This window comes from Haemaphysalis longicornis, unplaced genomic scaffold (genome assembly GCF_048455015.1).
Source record: "Haemaphysalis longicornis isolate Haplotype H1 unplaced genomic scaffold, Haemaphysalis longicornis Haplotype H1 scaffold_1, whole genome shotgun sequence".
Lineage (NCBI taxonomy): Eukaryota > Metazoa > Arthropoda > Arachnida > Ixodida > Ixodidae > Haemaphysalis > Haemaphysalis longicornis.
The window spans coordinates 433,718,052-433,738,706 of record NW_027526203.1 but is presented as its reverse complement, the minus strand read 5'-3'; positions in this window follow the sequence as shown (position 1 = coordinate 433,738,706).

The following is a 20,655-nucleotide window of genomic DNA, read 5'->3' as shown; positions in this document are numbered from 1 at the left end:
GAAGGAAATTAACACGAAAATACTTCTAGAACGCGCTTCCTGAGCGAAGCGTCACGCGCTGCAAGCCAACTACGCAGAAGATAGGAACGGTGATCCTACAAGTGACGTCAAAACGATCGCAGCGCCGGCCTCTCCAGTGGTGGGCCTCGCGGCCAATAACATGGAGCTTGGTTAAATTTATTTGTCTACTTGGTCTAGAATGGTTAATATTTAAAAAAAAAAAACTTCTACCAGTGGTTTCGTCTACAATTTTTCAAGTATCGACATTTGAGTTCATTTTTTTTATTTTCCTCGTATATGCGCAGTTTGTTGTCCCAATTACCAAAAAGAAATCGCACAGCTTTATTCTATATTTTTAAAGCGTATGTGGAAGCTCTGTAAATACGCATCCGACAACAGACGCACGCGTTCTGTACGAGCGCTCACAAGGGAGGTACGCGATTTCCTTCCAGCTTCTGCTGGCGGGTGGGAATTCTATCGAACCGTGACAAGCCCCCGCATGCTTTCACGCCGGCAAGTGAGCCCGTTCGCAAAAACAGACACCCCTTACATCTATAACTGTCGCCGTAAAAAACTGAACACAACCATAGCCTCGTGTGGTTAGTGTTGAGTCACATTCAACTATGCAGCGCTTCTATACTCTCCACAAATATTTACTTTGTTCTTGGCGTTGTCGCTCCTTCAGCCTTGCTCTTACGAAGTTGGCCCCAGCGTGCACAAAGTGACGGCGCATAGAATTCCCGAGCTAACGATGCCAAAACAAAACAAGAATAGAAAAGCGTAAAGGCAATTTCGTCTCCGCCTGACTCTTCTCACACCCCTCGTGCGCTCAGAGGTGGGATGAGGTCGCGGATTTGCTGCTGCGCCTCCGCTGTGGCTCTAATGCGAGCGGGACACGCGTGCTAACGCAACTCCAAGGCCACATCATCTGCACCCCCCCCCCCCCCCCCGACCTTTTCCTGTTGTCGTCGCGCCTAAAAAACAGGAAAACAAAGACGCATGGGTGTTTGTGTATGTGCAACATCTCGGAGAGGGGCTGCTACATACGGTTGCCAGAAAAGGAAAGCAAACGAACGCGTGTTCGGGTAGACGCGGTTGAAAGGATGAGTCGGTTTGTTTTAAGGGAAGCTTTGTGGCTAGGGTTTCATGTATTTTTTATGCCCTTGAACAAGAACTCCCGATGCTCCACGTATCTTTGAAACTCAAGGATAACACGAGGCGTTGGAAAACGAACGTCCCGGTGTGTGTCCTGTTACCACACTGTCCTCCAAGCCATATGCAGGGCAGTTGGGGGTTGATGGAGGGAGGGGTGAATTAGGTGCAGTCTTGCGCGACTTGACAAAGTATTGGTTTGAATGAGGCGCCATAAGCGTTCTTCAGAGTGAGAGAGGGTAAGATGAGCCGGCGGGAATATTCGGCGGGCGAGGCGGTAATGCGCCGTTATTTCCCGATATGTAGCCATAAGCAAGCTGCCTCGGGCCGATCAGGCGTCATAAAAAAGGTTGAGGCTTACAACTTTCAACCTCTCTCTTACAACCTCTTACAACCCATTCACGAAAAGACCCGCAAAACTAGCTCGCTTTTTTTTTTTTTTTTGGGGGGGGGGGGGGGGGGGGGGAGAAAGGCGAAGACGGTGAACGCTTTACCTGGGCGTTGCGAATTTCCCGCGCCGTGTTGATTAGCATCTTCGAAGGAATCGTCGCGAGCCATTTGCTTTTCACTGCGCGCATGAACGCACGCCTGCTGCTTCACTGAAGTTATGAGTGGCCGCTTTTACACGCGCCTAGTTTTTCTGCTGCTGCAAAACTCTGTGTGCGAGTACATCGAATCTACATGGGTATATAATCCCTCAAAACCCGATAGTTTTACAGAGTTATTCCGAACGGAGAAAAATGTTCCAAGCTTCGACACCAAGCCAATCACGAGGGTTTCCGCAGTATTCGAAAATTTCCCCTGCATCACTGCAGGAAATATTCTGACCCGATTTCCACTGAGCGAGTTTAGGGGCGGGAATTGTACGACGCAGTTGAAGACAAGGATCGACTGATCCCATATGGGCTCGAGGGTCTGGGTTTCCGCTTCAGTCCTGAGGCTTTTCTCCCGGAGAAACGGAATATGTCTCGTGCACATGCCAGAATTAACCGTCTCGCTAGTTTACTAGAAATGTCGAAAGGTTTTGCGACTTCATGCATTCACTTTAAAACATTCCGCGGGTATGCTTTTCCAGAATGCCCGTGATGGACCAGTTTTTATGTACCAGGCAGAAAATATGACGAAGAACTAGGGTCGACATGCGATTTGGCTCAAAACCATTGTTTATTTGCGTCATGACGAATCTAGGAAGAATGCGAACATCATACTAATCCATAAGAAAGGTGTAATGAAGGACGAAAAATTACAGGCCGATCAGCTTACTGTCAGTCGTCTACAAGGTACTTACCAAGGTAATAGCAAACATAATTTCTGCCACCTTGTATTTCAGTCAACCTAAAGAGCAAGCAGGGTTTCGTAAAGGCTATTCAACAACGGACCATATTCACACGATCAATCAGGTGATAGAGAAGTGCGCAGAGTATACTGAACCCCTATATATAGCCTTCATAGCCAATGAGAAAGCATTTGACTCGGTCGAAACCTCAGCAGTCATTCAGGCATTACAGAGCCAGGGGGTAGATGAGCATTATGTAAGAATACTAGAGGATTTTTACAGTGGGTCCACAGCTACCATCATCCTCCATAAGGAGAGCAGTAAAAGACCTATAAGGAAGGGCGTCAGGCAAGGAGAAACGATCTCTCCGATGTTATTCACAGCATGTTTACAAGAAGTATTCAGAACATTGGATTGGGAACAGATGGGAGTAAGGGTTAATGGAGAATACCTCAGTGACCTCCGATTTGCTGATTACGTTGCCTTGTTAAAGGAGCCATGAAGACAAAATACAAGTTGGGTTTATTAGAAAGACTGCTTAGTCCCGATAACAATGATACCAATATCATAGCAATCTTCGAACAAATAACGGAGATATTAAAGAAAACGTGTGAAGCAGTCGCGACCCCCTAGCCAATTTCCCGCAACTTTTCTATGACGTCACGGAACCTTGTTTGTGCGATTGGCGGCCGCCTAACTTACCTGTCGCGACGAGACATGACTGGACGTCTGTAATGGGGCCTCTAGTTCCATCTGACCGCATCACTTGAATGCTAACGTGCAGTTAACGCACTGAAAATTATGTTTTATTGTTGGCCCGTATGACGCCATTCTTGCTCATAACACGTCACTGTGGCGCAAAATTTTAAAGTTTTTAAATACTTCTTGCTGTTTTTTCGTTAAAAAAACATCTTTTGTGGCTCTAATGGAGCTGAGTGAGATACTCAATCCTAGTTCCTTCAAATTACACGAAGTTGTATTTTCTCTTCATGGCTCCTTTAAGTAACTCGGGGGAGGAATTGCAAAGCATGCTTACCGCACTGGACAAACAGAGTAGAACCGTGGGCCTGAAAATTAATATGCAGAAAACTAAAGTAATCATCAATAACCTCGGGACAGCATAACGGTTTAAGATAGGTGGCGAGGCCGTGGAAGTGGTAAGCGAATATATCTATTTAGGCCAAGTTATGACCCCGGATCCCAACCATGAGGCAGAGATAATTCGAAGGACAAGAATGGGCTGGAGTGTATTCGGCAGGCATTCTCAGATAATGAATGGCAGCCTACCATTGTCCCTGAAGAAGAAAGTGTATGACAGCTGCATCTTACCGGTACTAACCTACGGGGCAGAAACTTGGAGGCTCACTAAGAGCGTTCAACCTAAATTGAGGACGACTCAGCGCGCAATGGAACGGAAGATGATAGGTGTAACATTAAGGGACAATAAGAGAGCGGAGTGGATCAGGGAACAAACGCGTGTTAAGGACATATTAGTAGAAATTAAGAAGAGGAAATGGGCGTGGGCAGGGCATGTACTGCGAAGGCAATACAACCGTTGGTCATTAAGGGTAACAGAGTGGATAGAGAAGGCAAGCGTGGCAGGGGGCGGCAGAAAGTTAAGTGGGGAGATGAGATCAAGAAGTTTGCGGGGATAAATTGGTCGCAGTTAGCGCAGGACCGGGGTAATTGGAGATTAATTTGAGAGGCCTTTGCCCTGCAGTGGGTGTAGATAGGCTGGTGGTGATGATGATGATAATAATAATAATGATGATGATTAACACATAACATTTGATAAGAGTAATGAAATGGCATAGAGCACAGTTTTCCGACCAAAATATATCGTGGGTATTATCATTGAGCGCCTCTGCAGCTTAGACCATGTTACATTGCTTATTCAGGCAAGTCGTGGGGAGGCCGGCCCACAGATGTTTTCGAGGCTGCCGGACAAAAGAGCCGAAAAGGGCCTGTGCATGTGCTTTAGTGGGACGAGGTTTTCAGACACCTCCGTAAGGCAATCAGGGGTTCTTAAGCGTGCGCCGGAATACCGGACGCGTATTTATTTTTCGCCTTTTACGAAAAACCACTGTCACTGGAGCAATCAAACCTGCGTCCTCGTTGTCAGCACAATGCTTCTTTCCAGTCAGGAGAGGGTAGGTTTCTCAAGAATAGAAGCGTAGGGAAAGTTATATTCAGCCCGACGGGTTGCTGGGCGATTTGGTACATATTACAGAATTAAGATTTAGCGCAGCGAAAGACACCCCCCGGCCTTTTCACCGTCCGTGTCTTTCTCTGCGCTAAATCTCACTTATGTATATTCAGCACATTCGAGCCGGAGCAGTATCGCTGCGATCAGGCACACGGACAGACGGATGGACAGACTCACGGACGGATGGACGTACGGATGGATGGATGGATGGATGGATGGATGGATGGATGGATGGATGGATGGATGGATGGATGGATGGATGGATGGATGGATGGATGGATGGATGGATGGATGGAGAAAGGGGAAGAGGATTACGCGTACTGTACCGGAGTAGCGTAGAGAATTCGATTATTCAAGTCTTGTGAAGATTGTTGGTTGCGGGATAGGCTGAACAGCGGGTATAGAGACACAGGCGGAGACAAATAAATTAAACTCAGTACCATCCAGTGTGAAATCTGCTGAAACAGCGGAGAATCGGGTTGTCTGCGAAGATTCCGTTTAACTTCTGCTTGTTTCTTGTGCGTAATGTTAGAGTCGTCTTAGCGGCTGATTACCGTATAATTTGTTTCCAGATAGTTTCGGTAAAAGAACACTAACAGCCGTTTCCGGTAACCATGCTTCCTCCGTAGATGTCCATGCATTGACATCAGACAGTAATCCTATAACGTTGACAACTTCACTGTGAACTATGACAAATAAACTAAGCTCCACGTCTTAGCAGCTAAACGGCTAAGCAAGTAAAGTAAGACGGCTGAGCAAATAAACTAAGCTCCGCGTCTTAGCGGCTAAGTCGTCTTACCGGCTAATTGTCATATAATTTGTTTCGGGGTACTTTCGATAACACAAGAGCGAGCCGTTTTGTGTAATCATACTCCCACCGTTGAGGGCCATGCTTCACTGCGCAACAGGCAATGTGAGAAAACCAGCTTACAAAAACCACGCGCGCGCCAAACTTCTTAAAGTCGGCTTCACCTCTAAACTAAAGGCATTGCTGGGAAGGCATTTATGCGAAAATGTTAAGGCTCTAGGACCTCTTTTTCTTTTTATCTAGGGGGGGCGCTCTAGTCGCTCGACTTGACCAGACTTGCCCCGCATGAGCTCCGCAATTTTTCGAGTGTTGAGCCGAAATCCTCGTCTTGTACCCCGAAGGCCAGCGCCAGCGGACGCCGGAAGGTGTAAGGAACGATTGGAAAACGTTTTTTCGGACATTCCTGCACTGTGCTGGTGGTGAACCCACCTCGTTCGTTTGTCACGCCGGAGCTAGGCTTAGCCGCTAGGCCTAGCTCCCCACAACCACCGTGGCTATGGAAGTCGTCGTAGCCGGAGAGAACATCGATCCCACCGAGCTCAACCAAGGCGGCTGGACGGACATTCGCCGCCGACAACGAACCTGCCTCGACGCCAGAAATGGTTCCTTGCAAGCACCCACCTCGAACAACCAGCAAATCAACCGCGACGCTCGCAACCGCCCTGCGCGGCGCAACCCACTGGTATCGCCACTTCTCGAGACGGACATCAAGATCGTTTTCCGACCGAGAGGGGGACTCGATCTCAGGTTAGTGGCTCAAGCCTCACTTGCGGATGCCATTTTTCAAAAAGCCAACCTCCCGCAGAACCCCGTAGACCAAATACGGGTCCAACACGTGGCCAACTACCTGCTGATAAGTACCCCCTCGGAAGAACGCGCACAAAAATACTCGGCCATCCAAACCCTCGCGTTCAAAGGACAGCAATACGAAGTCGTTGCACATGTTTCCGCTCCTGCCAACACGGCAACTGGAGTGATTTTCAATCCCCGATGACGACACACCCGAAGAAGTTTTCCGAAGCGTGAGCGACTACAATCCCGATCTACAGATCCTCGCTGCGAAACGGCTCGGAACCTTCAATAACACCCAGATCCTGTTTAATGGCACCCGGGTTCCTTTCTGGATCCGTTACCGAGCCGCGATGTACCGGTGTAAGCCCTTTCGACGGAAAACGGAGGCGTGCACCGCGTGCTGGCAGCCGGGGCACCGCCAAGATGTATGCCCCAACGCAAAGCCACCCTCAAGGTGCCCTAAGTGTGGAACCCCTAACCCCGATGACAACCAGCCGTGTCTCCCCAAATGCATCGTTTGCGAAGGCCCACACATCACTGGTGCTACGGACTGTCCCCGCTGCTTCCAACCCCGCAGACGCCCCCAAACCTACGCTCAAGCTTGCAACACCGAGAAAGATCAGCAGGACGCCCAACCCTCCAAGCAAGAGCGATCCAAAGAACCCAGAGGAGGGAAATGCCCTGCCACCGTTCACCAACCCCCTTCCAGCCAAAAGAAATCACCTGGAGGACCCCAAGTGCCCAAGAAACAGTCCACACAACCATCTCAAGACAGGCAGCCGAACGGCGACAAAAAGGTGGGCGGCTCTAGTGCTCCCTCTCACTGCTCATCCTCCCTGCACCAACCCCCCTCCTCCTCTCTCTCCCCTGACATAATAAGAGGGCTCGCTAGCATCAGAGCGGTGATTAACCTGCTCAGACAGAAGAATTTCGCTGTGCGTCAGGAAAACAAAGCCCTGAAATCGAAAATCGAAGCCCGCACTCTAGAAGAACCGAACAAAACCCCCCCGCAAACAAACGCAGGGGAGTCGGTGAGACCTCCCAAGCCGCAGCTGAGAACGCCATGCATGACGAGCAGCATGATAAAAGAATCAATGCCCTTGAAGCAAGCGTCTCGTCAACCTGGAAGCTCTTACACGAGCAGAAAAATGAATTTGTCGAGCTTCAACAACACCACCAAACTCAGCAGGCTAATATGTTAGCTATTCAATCTAATCTCCAAGGTAGCATAGAAAACCTCCGCGCTGAACTGCTCTCGTACATAGGAGAGGTTCTCAAAAACGTCAACAACCTGTCTGGGCACGTTCCCCAAATTGGCACCCAATATGAACCTGTCCTCGAATAGTGGCTCCGCGGCCGTCCGAGTCTGGCAGTGGAACTGTAGGGGCTTTAGCAGAAAACGAAGCAACTATCAGTTACACATCCAGTCCGTTGAAACCCCTCCAGACATTATAGCCATCCAGGAGCCGGGCAAAGCAGTTAAGCTGTTACAAAGCATTCCGAAACGAAGTGAATCCGAAAACAGATACTAATCCAAAGAAACATTCCGGCGCATAGAACCCAATTCGATAGTGTAGAAATCCCCCACGATCTGATCACGGTGCTTCCCACAAAAAGGGGAGGATACAAACTTTTCATCCTGAATGTATATAGTAACCCTCGGGCGCAGAAACACAGATTCAATCTTCTGTTTTCCCTGGCCAGGAGAGAAGCCGGCCCCAATGCCCTAATTGTAGTGGGTGACTTTAATGCACCGCACACGGCGTGGGGTTATTCCACATGCACAAAAAAGGGAAGAGATCTTTGGGACCAGGCGCAGATCCATCATTTTACATTAGAATCAGACCCCAATTCTCCAACCCGGATTGGCAACAGTGCTCAAAAAGATTCCACTCCAGATATCACCTTTACACTCCATGTAAAAAATGCCAGATTGAGCATCACTGATAGCACACTTGGAAGTGATCATTTCATCATCCAAACTGATCTTACCCTTGCCCACACCATTCGAACTCACCCCCGACAGCAGCACCTCACAAACTGGGACGAGTTCAGGAGTTGTCGAGGAGCTCACAAAGCAACATCGGTAGCATATAACCCATTAGACCTCCAAAAGTGGGTAAAGCAACTGATTACGGACACGCGAGCCGTAACCAAAGCTGTCGACCCAGACATACCTTCGGAGACCATAGATCCTCATCTGCAGCACCTGTGGCACGCGTATAAGAGCATACAAAAACGTTGGAGACGAAACAAACATAACCACAGGTTGCGCCGTAAACTCGCGGAACTGGAAGCGAACATTCAAAAGTACACACTGCGACTTTCTCAGGATCAGTGGGGCGAAATCTGCGACCAGATGCGTGGCAATCTGGGGATGAAACGGACATGGCACCTTCTCAAGCATCTCCTGAACCCGAACCATTCAAAAACAGATCAAGCCCATCGTCTCACTAGCATCATCCAGGGATTCCCAGGCACAGATGCAGACCTAGTTAATAAGATTAAGGACATGTATTTGCCCAAAGGCCCTAGCAACCCTCTCCCCCCATACACCGGTCTTCCAAATTCGTATATGGACAGGGAAATATCTGAGGCAGAAGTACGAAGAGCCATACTCAAGTTGCGATCGGGCTCGGCACCGGGCCCTGATCAGGTAACCAACAAAATGATGAAGAATCTCGAGGACCACTCCATCACAACTATTACAGGCTACTTTAACCATTATTGGCAACAGGGCACGCTGCCACAATCCTGGAAACATGCTAAAATCACATTTATTCCCAAACCAGGAAAACCGCTTGCTTTGGAACAACTCCGGCCCATTTCCCTCACCTCGTGCCTGGGAAAGCTGTTTGAGCATATCATTCATGCACGCTTGGTTTCCCACATTCAAAATTTCTACCCCTTCCCCCACTCCATGATCGGTTTCCGTTCGGGCCTGCCCGCGCAGGGCATCCTCCTTCAAATCTCCCGCGAAGTCACAATCCCGAAAACAACTTGGACACGGCGGCTATCCTTGCCTTAGATTTGACCAAGGCCTTCGATAACGTGTCCCACGACGCCATAATGACTGGACTGGAATCTGCCAACCCGGGGCTTTTATATACGCAGTTTCTTGTCCAACCGAAGTGCCATCCTCCAGATCGGTGGCATTACCTCCGACGCGGTCTATCTCCCCTCCAAAGGAACGCCTCAAGGAGCGGTACTATCTCCCTTGTTGTTTAATTTGACCATACTTAACATCCCCCGCCGCCTTGAGCAAATTCTTAGTCCTAAATTCAGCCTTTACGCCGACGACATTACACTGTGGGTCTATGGCGGAAGCGACTCCCATATAGAGGAGACCCTACAGGAGGGAGTTCAGACAGTAGTAGAAGAAGCCGCCAAAGCGGGACTCGCTTGCTCCCCCAGTAAGTCCGAACTCCTTCTGCTACGACCAAAAAGGAGATCTAAAGTATCACCCGACATTAGAGTTCAAATAGAAAACAACCCGATTCCAGAGGTCTCTACCCTTAAAATCCTGGGGATGCTTATCCAAAATAATCGGACTAACACACAATTCCTCCGAAAATTAGAACAACACGTTATTCAAACTGTAGGACTCATCGGACGAATCTCCAACCTCCGCAGGGGTCTCAAGGAAGAGGAGAGGATCAGGCTGATCCAAGCTTTTATTATCAGCAGGATCACGTACTCCCTGCCCTACCTGAACCCGACTGCCACTGAATTAGACAAGGTCAATCGGCTCATCAGAAGGGCATACAAATCTGCCCTCCACCTCCCCCTTAACACACCCACTGCCAGATTTGAAGCTAGGTCTTGGTGTGCACAATACGGCAGAGGAGCTTATTGAAGCCTACCTTTCCAATCAGGTCGTCCGCTTGCCTAAAACTCCTACTGGAACCCATATTTTCACGGGGCTAGGTATAGGTCGTATTGACTGCCCTGAGGCTAAAATTCCCCTCTTCTGAAACCCATGCAAAGCTTATCATTAAACCAATACCCCGCAACATGCATCCCATATACCACGCGAGCCGCAGGGAACAGAGAGCACGTGCTCTCCAAAAACGACTCCCCGCTCGATCCGACGTGGTCTATGTGGATGCTGCAGAATATAGACACCACGCCGAATTCGCCATTGCAGTTATAAACGACCCGGACAATCCCCCTCTAGACTCTATGTACTACAGTGTACTAGAATTCTAGTACACTGTACTCTAACCATAAGTACTCCCCATCCCGCCACGGCGGAAGTGGCGGCAATAGCTTTAGCCCTCTCCCAAAGGCCGACCGATAATAATCTCCGATTATCTCGATAATAATCTCGATAATAATCTCCGATTCTAAAGCGGCCATTCAAAATTTTGCCAACGGCCATGTTTCGCCACATGCATCCAAAATTCTCCGACGCCACCCACCCGACTCCCCGGTAGAAATTGTCTGGACTCCGGCGCACGCTGGCCTCGCGGGTAATGAGGCTGCCCACAATACGGCTCAAGGGCTCACAATCCGAGCCGGTGCAAGCCTCGAACCCTATCACGGAGCCAGATCCGCCAGAGACAGACTTCTTACGTACAAAGAAATAACCGTACATTACCGCCTTGACCACCGTAGGTACCCCCCCCCCCCCGCTCACGTCAACCTAACTAATTCCGAAGAACACACGTGGCGTCTCCTTCAGACGAACACGTTCCCTAATCCCGCTATACTCCACCGAATCCACCGTTCACTATACCCTTCCCCAGAATGCCCTGCATGTGGAGCCCTCGCCACCCTTCCCCACATCTTCTGGGGGGTGCCCTAAAGATCCATTTCCCCTAATTTCCTCTGATGAGCAGTGGGAGGAGGCGCTGGGAAGCTCAGACCTAGAGGTACAAACCTCCTTGGTCACCAGAGCTGCCGATGTCGCCGCCCGGCACAAGCCAGCGGCCACAACCGCCCCTTGAGCCACAAAATCTCAATAAAAATGTTTTCTCCCTCTCTATTTTTATCTATACCAGGAACAGGTTTTTGCGGGGTGGAAAAACCTGCTCCGGAGGGAGCGTGACACGATACCAGGGCAGACTGTCTCCAATACAAGCCCTAGAACAGCTCCGCTGTTAAAAATCTCGGAGGAGCAGGTCCGTGGGGAAAATGATAGCTTTTCAAAGGGGTTGCAAGGAAGAAACAGATGGAATATATGGCACAATTTCGTGCGATTTCAAACCGACCAGGAATGGAGTGATTTCAAAAAGAAGCGTAGCATAGCACAGCACGGAATAGTACCCCGCCACGAGGACTACATGCGGAGCAATGTTGCGGAGCAAGGCGTACCTCGTGGCGAGTGTGCGAACTAGTGGTGATTGATTGATTGATTGATTGATTGATTGATTGATTGATTGATTGATTGATTGATTGATTGATTGATTGATTGATTGATTGATTGATGCATGCATGACCCACCATGCACAAAGCTTTTAGAGCGCCGGCCGATACGCCACTGCGCATACGTATTACTTTATAGGTATGTATCACTTCGCTAGACTAACAGCAGCAACTGTCGGGTATGCCCCGGCCGCTATTTCCAAACGCTTCGCTGCACAGCGCCTCACGTGACATGTTTGTTCGCGCAATGCAGCACGTTAATTAAAATGTGGTCACCGGCTGCGCGCCGAACCTAAAGCGACCTAAAGCATGCCAAATCCCTATTATTAACAAAAACAACACGTAGAATTGATCCTATAAAAAATTGCAATGAAAAAATTTAAACGTAGACCCGCCGGTCCTCGAATCCAGGCCGTCAGCACCAGCACCGAGTTTACCTCGACGCCCCACAGACCAAACGGCGGGTTCCTTTCAGCGGGATCTCAATAGATAGCGCTGGCAGTAATATCACACGTGTCACATGGGGCGCTGTGAGGCGAAGCGTTTGGAAACACGCGCCCCGGCCATGCCTAAAGTTTCGCTTCGAGGTCTTACGGCATCACATATTTCCTAGCTCATATTGACGTTCAATAACTAAAATACTTTTTTCCAGTGGTATACACCTTTTCATCTGTTAATCTTTGATGGTCAGGACGTCAGGACATGATCTGGACTGTGTTGCGCATGCGCAGTGACATCTTCCTGTCGACTGCGTCAATTATAGGGCCGCTAGCACAGCCCAATGATAAAATGGCAGCGCCAGGACGACGAAGTTAAAAAGGTCTATACCGGGTGTCGCGGTTGAGACCAAAAAGTTTCTTTAGGCTTACCGTTAGATAACCTTCAAAGTGGGCCTTACGACGTGCCAAACAACGCGGTACTCCTCGTCGAGCTGCGAGCACTATTTGATTGCTTTAGACCGCAAAGCGTGACCTTATATTTCCGCTGGGCCGTCGCATGCTCGCGTTGCCTCCACTCCCGGCTGCGCCTCAATTTTTGTGCAAGCGAGTTATAAACTAGGCTTCACGAAATAGGCTTCGCGAATAACCCGCGAGAGCGGCTAAGGCCGGAAAATAGTACTTTCGCACCAAAAGAAATGCGCACGCGCGCTCACACATGCACGCGCACCCAGCGTTCCCGAGGCATCAGCCCATCTTGCTCAAAAGCGCGCACGAAATCTTTTACGAATGGAGATGCTCTGAAAAAAAAGTGGAAAGGTGGTGTGGAGCAACTAGAAGTGGTATTTCGCATGCTCTCAGCGCTGTGCCCGACTTTTAGGAAGCGTGCCTAGACGAATGAGACTCCTCTGGTCACCGTCGCAGGCGTACAGAGTGAGCAGAATGCCTTCTGAGTCCTGGCGGTTGCGAAAGCTTTTGAGGGGCACGTACGAAGCGCTGCTTCCGCACGCTTCACTCGGACGTTTCGAAATGACCTGCCGGTGGGGGACCCGCACTGCTATCCGCTGTCATCGCTAGTGACACAACAAGCGTCGTCGTTGGAGAACGAGTGCTGGCATCAGAGAATGATCTACCCGAAAATATACAGTTGTGCAAGGGCAGAAACACGCGGGCTGATAGCAAACGGCATTTTGGAAGCAAACCGAAGCACAGAAGAACGGCACCGTCCGTCGCTCATCTCGAAGATCTGTAACTGGCATATGCAACAAAGTGAAATGGGAAAAATATATTATGCGTGAGGCCTTGCTTTTATATTAGTATCCACGTTATCTAGCTCGAATCAAAAATGGGCAATTGATCTCCCCATAGCTCCGACCTCACCCCTCACTTGATTCCCCTTTCTATCCTCCCCCTCAACATCAACCTTAGCCTTCAGATTAAAGTCCGCTTAGTAACGCACACCTCAATACCATTCGCACGTCATAGGATTCATCAAAACCTTACCTTATCCCCGAATTACCCTGAAACCCGGCCGCGCTTCTACTTTAGACATATATGAATCAGGGGTCTTTCTTAATCTCAATGGGCCTTCGAAGGCACATGGATGCATTAGACATTGCCTCCTAAAGCGGCCGACTTACCTATGTGTGCCTACATCTACCAGAAAAAACGTTCAGTGCCTTGCTACAGGGATTCCCTCAGAACATCCAGGAAAACTTTATTGTACGTCTTGGTTGCCGTAGAAGGGGATCAGTGTATTGCTACTGCGGCACGGATAGTTCCAGGATTTTTTTACCATTCACATGCTTTGCTCCACTTTTCCGCTACGGAAGCAACGTTGCGTTTTGTGCAGACTACGGAATGTGTAAAGCAAGGACCGTTTCATAGGCAGAATATTCTACCCTACTTGTAGGTCAAAGCAGCGAGAGGCTTTCTTTTTAAACACTTGTTTTTGTCATAGAACTGATTAAGACGCACTTACGTGTACACACACAATGCATTTCTGTACAATGTCACATAGCTTCGCATCCTAGGCATTAACATACCAAAAGCGTCCAGATAATCCTGCCCCTGCAACGCTATCTCACCCAACTCACGAGCCTCACCCGCTGAGTTTCCCACCAATGATTTGGCATACAAGAGACGTACATTCTCCGTTTAATTGAAGCCATCCTCATTCGCGAAATAAATTACAAGTCACTGTACTTGTCCATATAATCCGCGAAGAAGGAGGCACTTAATATCGCCATACGTCAAGCACACAAGGTCGGTCTGGTATTACACCCAGAGGCTACTACACGAAAACTCCTGCGGCTCGGCGTCTATAATACTTTTGAGAAACTGCAAGAAGGCCACCGCGTCTCGCAATTCACACGGCTCCAGCTCAAACCGGCAGGCAGGGCAACGCTGTGCTAGCTGGGCTACATGCTCTTCCAAAATGTGAAGAGAAAGAATGCATACCTCTCACCTTCCGACACTCTAACCATGTCGTGCCCATCCCAAGAACTATGCACCCTACTTATATCAAGGCACGTCGACAAGACCTTAAAAAACTCTTCGCTAAGTCTTCCTTTACTTCTCTACAAAGACGCTTCCCCGTATCCTGTTAATAGCCCATGCTGTGATCGTCACCTACACCGGTGGCCTAGAATGGGCGGCCGCTACAGTCCCGAAGACGTATATCGAGGCAGCAGAATAAGTCGTCATCGCTTTGGTCACAGCCACTGGGTGCCGAGTACCTCACAGAACTGGTCGCCTCAAGCCACCTGCTTGCCTCAAGCCACCTGCCACAACTTCCCGCTAGGCTGCATATCACCCGCGTCCCTCAACATTCTACAAAACATTACCAGTTTTCGAACTACACATCGTCTGGACGCCGTACACGAGTCCCACGAGGGAAATAAGGTGGCACACGCCACTGCCCGCGTCCATACACACCGGGCCGTTTCTGAAGAGGACGAGGCAATGGCGCACCCACGAGGGGTGTTTTGGGGGTTGTAACCCCCCCACCTAGATGTCCGTCGACCCAACCCCCTCCGCACGCCTCTCCCACCGAACCGAAACCGAAGTTCACCAAGCGCAGTGTGTAGTCTCGGGAGCTTTTATTACTGGACATTCGCAGTTAAATCTCGAAGAAGAATATTGTATGACCGGCATTAAAAAATAAAACTAGAGCACGAGCTTTTACTATTGTGCTTTTAAGACAGTACGGACAAACTTGCGTATACTTGAAGTAGTTTAAGAAAGAGAACGAGAAAAAATTTTAGTGACACAAAAAGTGTCCCTGGACAGGAAATTTCTGTATGCTTAAGAATCCCTGGGGGGTTTTAAATGATTCCGTAGCCCCTCTCCCCCCTACAGCACGCCTCATAGCCCACGCTAAACCTCAAATAGTCGCACAATTTTTGTAGGGACAGATTATACCACTTTCTGAACTTCTGTGCGGAACTTCCATCACGAGATTTGAATCATTCGTCGCCTTCTAGAAAAAAAAAAAAAAAAAAGAGAGACGCTGAAATTTCCTATAGGTTGGGACTCAGTATTGTCGAGCTTGCCGTCTGGCCTCAACCTCAAATCAAATCTAACAAGATCAGATCTAAGTTGTTTTATTTCATTTGAAAGCTTAAACAACTGTTTTTCCTTCAATACTAAGCACTGTACGAGCCCTCCCTCTCCCGTTGAATAAAAAATGTTCGGTTTTCTTTTATATATATCGTCTGAGTTTGTAACATTATAGTGAGGAAGACAGCAACGCTTCGTGCGCAGTTACGAAAACCTGTGATCACGGATAACAATGATGTTTTGTTGAATAGGCTTTCAGCAATATGTGTTAATTTGACTGTTCAGTGCAAATTGTGCCAGCCTATACGAACAGATTTCGTGCTTTACTCTTGGCTTGTCTTCACCAGTGAAGAAGGCATTAATTGTATTTCCTCCCCAACCTCATCTCCCGCCATCCCTTCCTTCAAATTCTACTTCCAAACTTTGGTCCGGGGCTTCGGGCAATGGCAAAAGGCTTCGCCTATCTTCTTTTTTTTTATGTGAAGGTGCATCCATTATTATATTCCTTCTTCAGGCGAATTGTATAGGTTATGGCGGCTGATTTAATGCGTAATTTTATCGCGTAAAAAATAATAAAAACTCGGCTGCTCTTTATAGTTGTATAATTTTATACTTTGTGGTTATTTTATTTTTATTTTTGTATTACTTACATTTGACTTTATATTTGTTCTTTTACATTTTTACATTTATATATTATCATATTTTATATTTGTTGTGAAAATTTCAAACCCCCTTAGACAAAAATCCTGGGTGCGTTAATGGGACGAGGACCCGGAGACCCCAAGCACCCAAAGCCCACTCTTCTTCAGTGATACAGGAACATCCTCACCCAGTTTACCCTACGAACGACGACATTCTCCCCTTTTATCTACGACCAAGGTAATCCCCCTTCGCCTGCTGGAAACAAACTCCGGTACTTACGGCACTGTACTCCATGCCATGTATCTGCAATCCCTACTCCAATCTGTAATTTTTCACCACATGGTACCGGAGTTTCAGGATACCCCATACGTTACCGGGCTCTACACCTGGTTAACCTCCCGGCCTTTCCGTCCTTCCTTTCTCTCTCTCTCTCACACACACACAAACTACGAGAAGAGGAAGGGCCAACACCGACCTCTGAATCCAGCCGAACAGGGTGGAGAGGACCCGGGCAGCCAGGGCGGACCATGCAGGGCTTCCCGTCTAGAGGCCTTCCACCGGGCGAACGGTGAGTTATTCACAGCTCACTCACTCACTCACTCACTCACTCACTCACTCATTCACTCACTCACTCACTCACTCACTCACTCACTCACTCACTCACTCACTCACTCACTCACTCACTCACTCACTCACTCACTCACTCACTCACTCACTCACTCACTCACTCACTCACTCACTCACTCACTCACTCACTCACTCACTCAAAGTGTATACTGCAACCTCGCGCTTGTTGCAGTCAAACGACTAATTCATCATATCCAGGGCAGATAGATATTCTGTATTTCAAGGGACTCTGCATGGGACTTCAAGGGCCTTTGCAACACTTCCTTGCAAATCTCAAATGCTTTTCAAACCTAATTACCAAATCAGCCCCATCCTTCGATTAGGTGACAAGAAAATAGCAGCAACATGTCAGGGCTGTACGCACACCCGGTAACCTGGAGATGTCACGGAAGAGTCTGTTCTTCATTTCCCGCGTTCTCCATCATTCTCCATTGCCTGAGGCAATTTTATATTCGGGACTCAGAATCGGGAGGCGCAGTTAACACAGACTTGTGGCTGAAGCCATTGGGAACTTCCAGTGTTTCCGTGACGTCTATCACCTGTTGCTCCAATCCAATCAAATTACATCCAGTCAAAGTACGCGCCACGCCCCCAAGCGTGCAGTGCATCCTGGCAACTGCGGAGTCCACAGCGACGCCTAACCTTGCAAAATATTCCAGACGTTTAAAGCGGCGCATCTTTCACCATTACCCCCCGTCGTTGCAGTTTGTTTCACTCTCCATTTGATCATCTGCTGAAAAATCACTTGGAAGTCGAACGACCACGCACTTCATACCACAGTGCTGAGTGAACAGCTTGAGAACGTTTCACGTTAAAAAATGGCTGCTGAGGTTATTACATCAAGCAGTGCCGTTATACGCCGCTGATGGCTATCGACTAGGCGTTTCTATGCACGAAGGAAAGAGAGAAATCTTTAATTCAGAACCGTCAAAGGGCCAGTCGCAAATACCACTGATAACTCGTGACAATGCCATCGTTCCTCAGGAGTTCCTCACGCATAATGCTCCTCCATCGAAGCCAGGCGACAGCAGATGTTTGCCTATGATCTCCTCAGCCCTGTCAATTATTTTGCGACGACTCCCATCCTGCATATCATCCTTTTTGGACAGGTGCGGTAAAAGCAAAGATAGCAAAATGTTAAGGCCGAGACTGAGGCAACTGGTAGGCTTCATTTCAACCTTCCCAGCCAGCAATAATTCTGCTGTATACCATTGCCGGCCTTCAGCTTTCGCTTGTCCAAAATAATCGTCGTGAAAAATGCCTATCGCTTGTCACTGGGGGTACTTGCCTATGCCGCATCTTGGCTCACGGCATTTGCAGCACGCTCGATGAACGGGCCGTACGGCACGTGCAGGCGCAGCTCAAGCGTTAAAAGCTTCCTGCTCAATCGCCTAAAGCGCAGTTGACTCGTCTAAAGCCATCACCAGGTCGGACACACGTCACCCTCTTCGACTACGCGACAGATAGCCTTCTCCCCATCTCTACCGAACCTCTTGCATGGTCACAATTCACCTAACTTGTGAGAACGTACACCTCTCGCCACAAGCATCGTATGCACACAACTTGGCCGACCCGACAAGCAACAACGCGCGGCAGCATTAAACACGCTCGTAAATCGGCTTCATTCAGCGTACTGGAGCCGGGCTATACTTCATGGACGCCTGGTACGACTTAATATGCTTCCTGTCGCTGTCAGTGCTGTTGACTAAAAATAAAAACTAGTTCGAAGCCCTTCACTACATGCGACGTCCGCCGTATCTTCGAGAGTTAACCATCCAGGTTTGACCGTTAACTTATTCGTTTAATAAACGGACACCCCTGCTAACGATGTGCGAAACAGGGCTTGATGGTACATTATTTAAGGCTAGTGGAAACAGCTCACGGACGGGACATCGCGTTTCGTGCTTGTTTGTTTTGGTTTCGCTCCAGCGCTTCGTTCTGTTGTCCCTTCTTCGACCCGTTGTGCAGTGTACAAGTTTGAAGCCCTGTAAGCCGGCGCTGGCTGTGAGCCAACATGACGTAGACCAGTGATGTAAATCAAGCCGTGCGAAGTCCACGACGGGCTAATTAAGCATCCGCGCTTTCCTTTGAGCTTCCCTCTCTGATAAAGAGATTATCTCTCTCTCTCTCTCTCTCTCTCTCTCTCTCTCTCTCTCTCTCTCTCTCTCTCTCTCTCTCTCTCTCTCTCTCTCTCTCTCTCTCTCTCACGGTCCTCACTGTCTTGTATGAGTGATCATGCAAACGGCAATTAAACTTCGCCGTTCGATATCTCGGAGTACGGATGTGGTAGAAGAATTCTGGTAAATGAAACTGCGTGGAAACACGATTGCGTCCAACTATTTAATACAAACATGCCTGCTTACTGCAGCCACTAAAAAGTTAATTAAGAAATGTTAGTTAATTAAGCCACCGACATCAATAATTACTACGTCATTCTGTGTCCCTCTGGGCAACCTCACTTTAGAGGTGGTATTCACGTACATCTAAGCGCTTAATTTATATAAAAAAAAACCTGTCGACTTAACTTTGATCACCCTGTATAGAGATAACGCATCAAAGTGACAGCTGCCCCTTGCCCTTCAATTTCTGCAATGAATTTGAATTGATTCTTCGCAACTTTTTCCCCTAGAGAGAGGATGTCTTCTACACTAGTTGGTACCTTATCCGTGACGTTGAATTCGCACCCCAATGTTTTATCCCTACTATCCTTCTTTATATGGCTAAAGTTTTCTTTGGAGGTATTAGTAAAACTCCAAATTTTGCCTCATATGTTCGAACACAAATCGGTTGAATACCATTCTTTCCAGTGACATAAGTAAGCTACTGTACGTTACTAGGGAGTGCTTCCCCAACGCAATCCACCCCATACTGCTCTGCATCTTGTGACGACGCAACTTGCCAAAGATTGTTATATCGACCTGCCTATTTCCATCTGCGCACACTCTTTTCATACGCCCCTCAAGAGCCCTGTGCAAATTACTACTTAAGTCTCGCACGCAAACATGAAGTAACTATCCCCTCATCTTCACGCTGCTGTAATGGTTTACGATAAACATGGTTTCAAGCCCAGGACGTCACCATTCAGGAAGGGCTGCTGTAGACAGATGGATGATTCATATATGGGCGTTCCAAGATTACCTTCGAGAAAATCAAAACGATGTTTCCAGGGCATGCACTAGTCTGAACCAGAAACTGTGCAATGGTAGGAGCATAGCGGAAAAGTGATCGAACAAAACGTGAAGAATGATCGCTGCGAAGGGGTCACTGGAATGAATGTGGGCAGGGGTGGCTTGATGCGAAAATATTAAGCAGCCCGCAAATGAAGATCGGCACCATTGGTTTTGCTCGCAGCATAGACCACGGTAGCAACTTTGCCCACCGTGACAATTAAAGCGCACGCGAGAAAGGAGCCAGGGCTCATAAGTTCGGGGTTTCACGAATGGCTTGTGCCGATGAGTTGCAGTTGCTCTCTGTGGAATGGAACCGGTCACCTCGTCGCCGGTTCCAAGCGCGGGACAGGTATTCAGCCATGCTTGCACAGCCGAGGGCGGGAGGGAGCGTTTTGTTGTCCTTGCTGCTGCCGGGGATGGGTGTCGTCGTCCCCGCGGCGTTGTCCCCTTCGGAGGGGTGGGCTTCTGAGAGTCGGGGGCCCTCGACAAAGGCGTCTTCCTGCTGCGCGCTCGCGGGGGAAAAGCGCAGCTGAACGAAAGTGCGGCTCCGCGCAGATTCCGGCGGCGTTCCTGCGGACTGGCTCTGTTCGGCAGCCGAGAAAAAGTGGCCTCTTTAA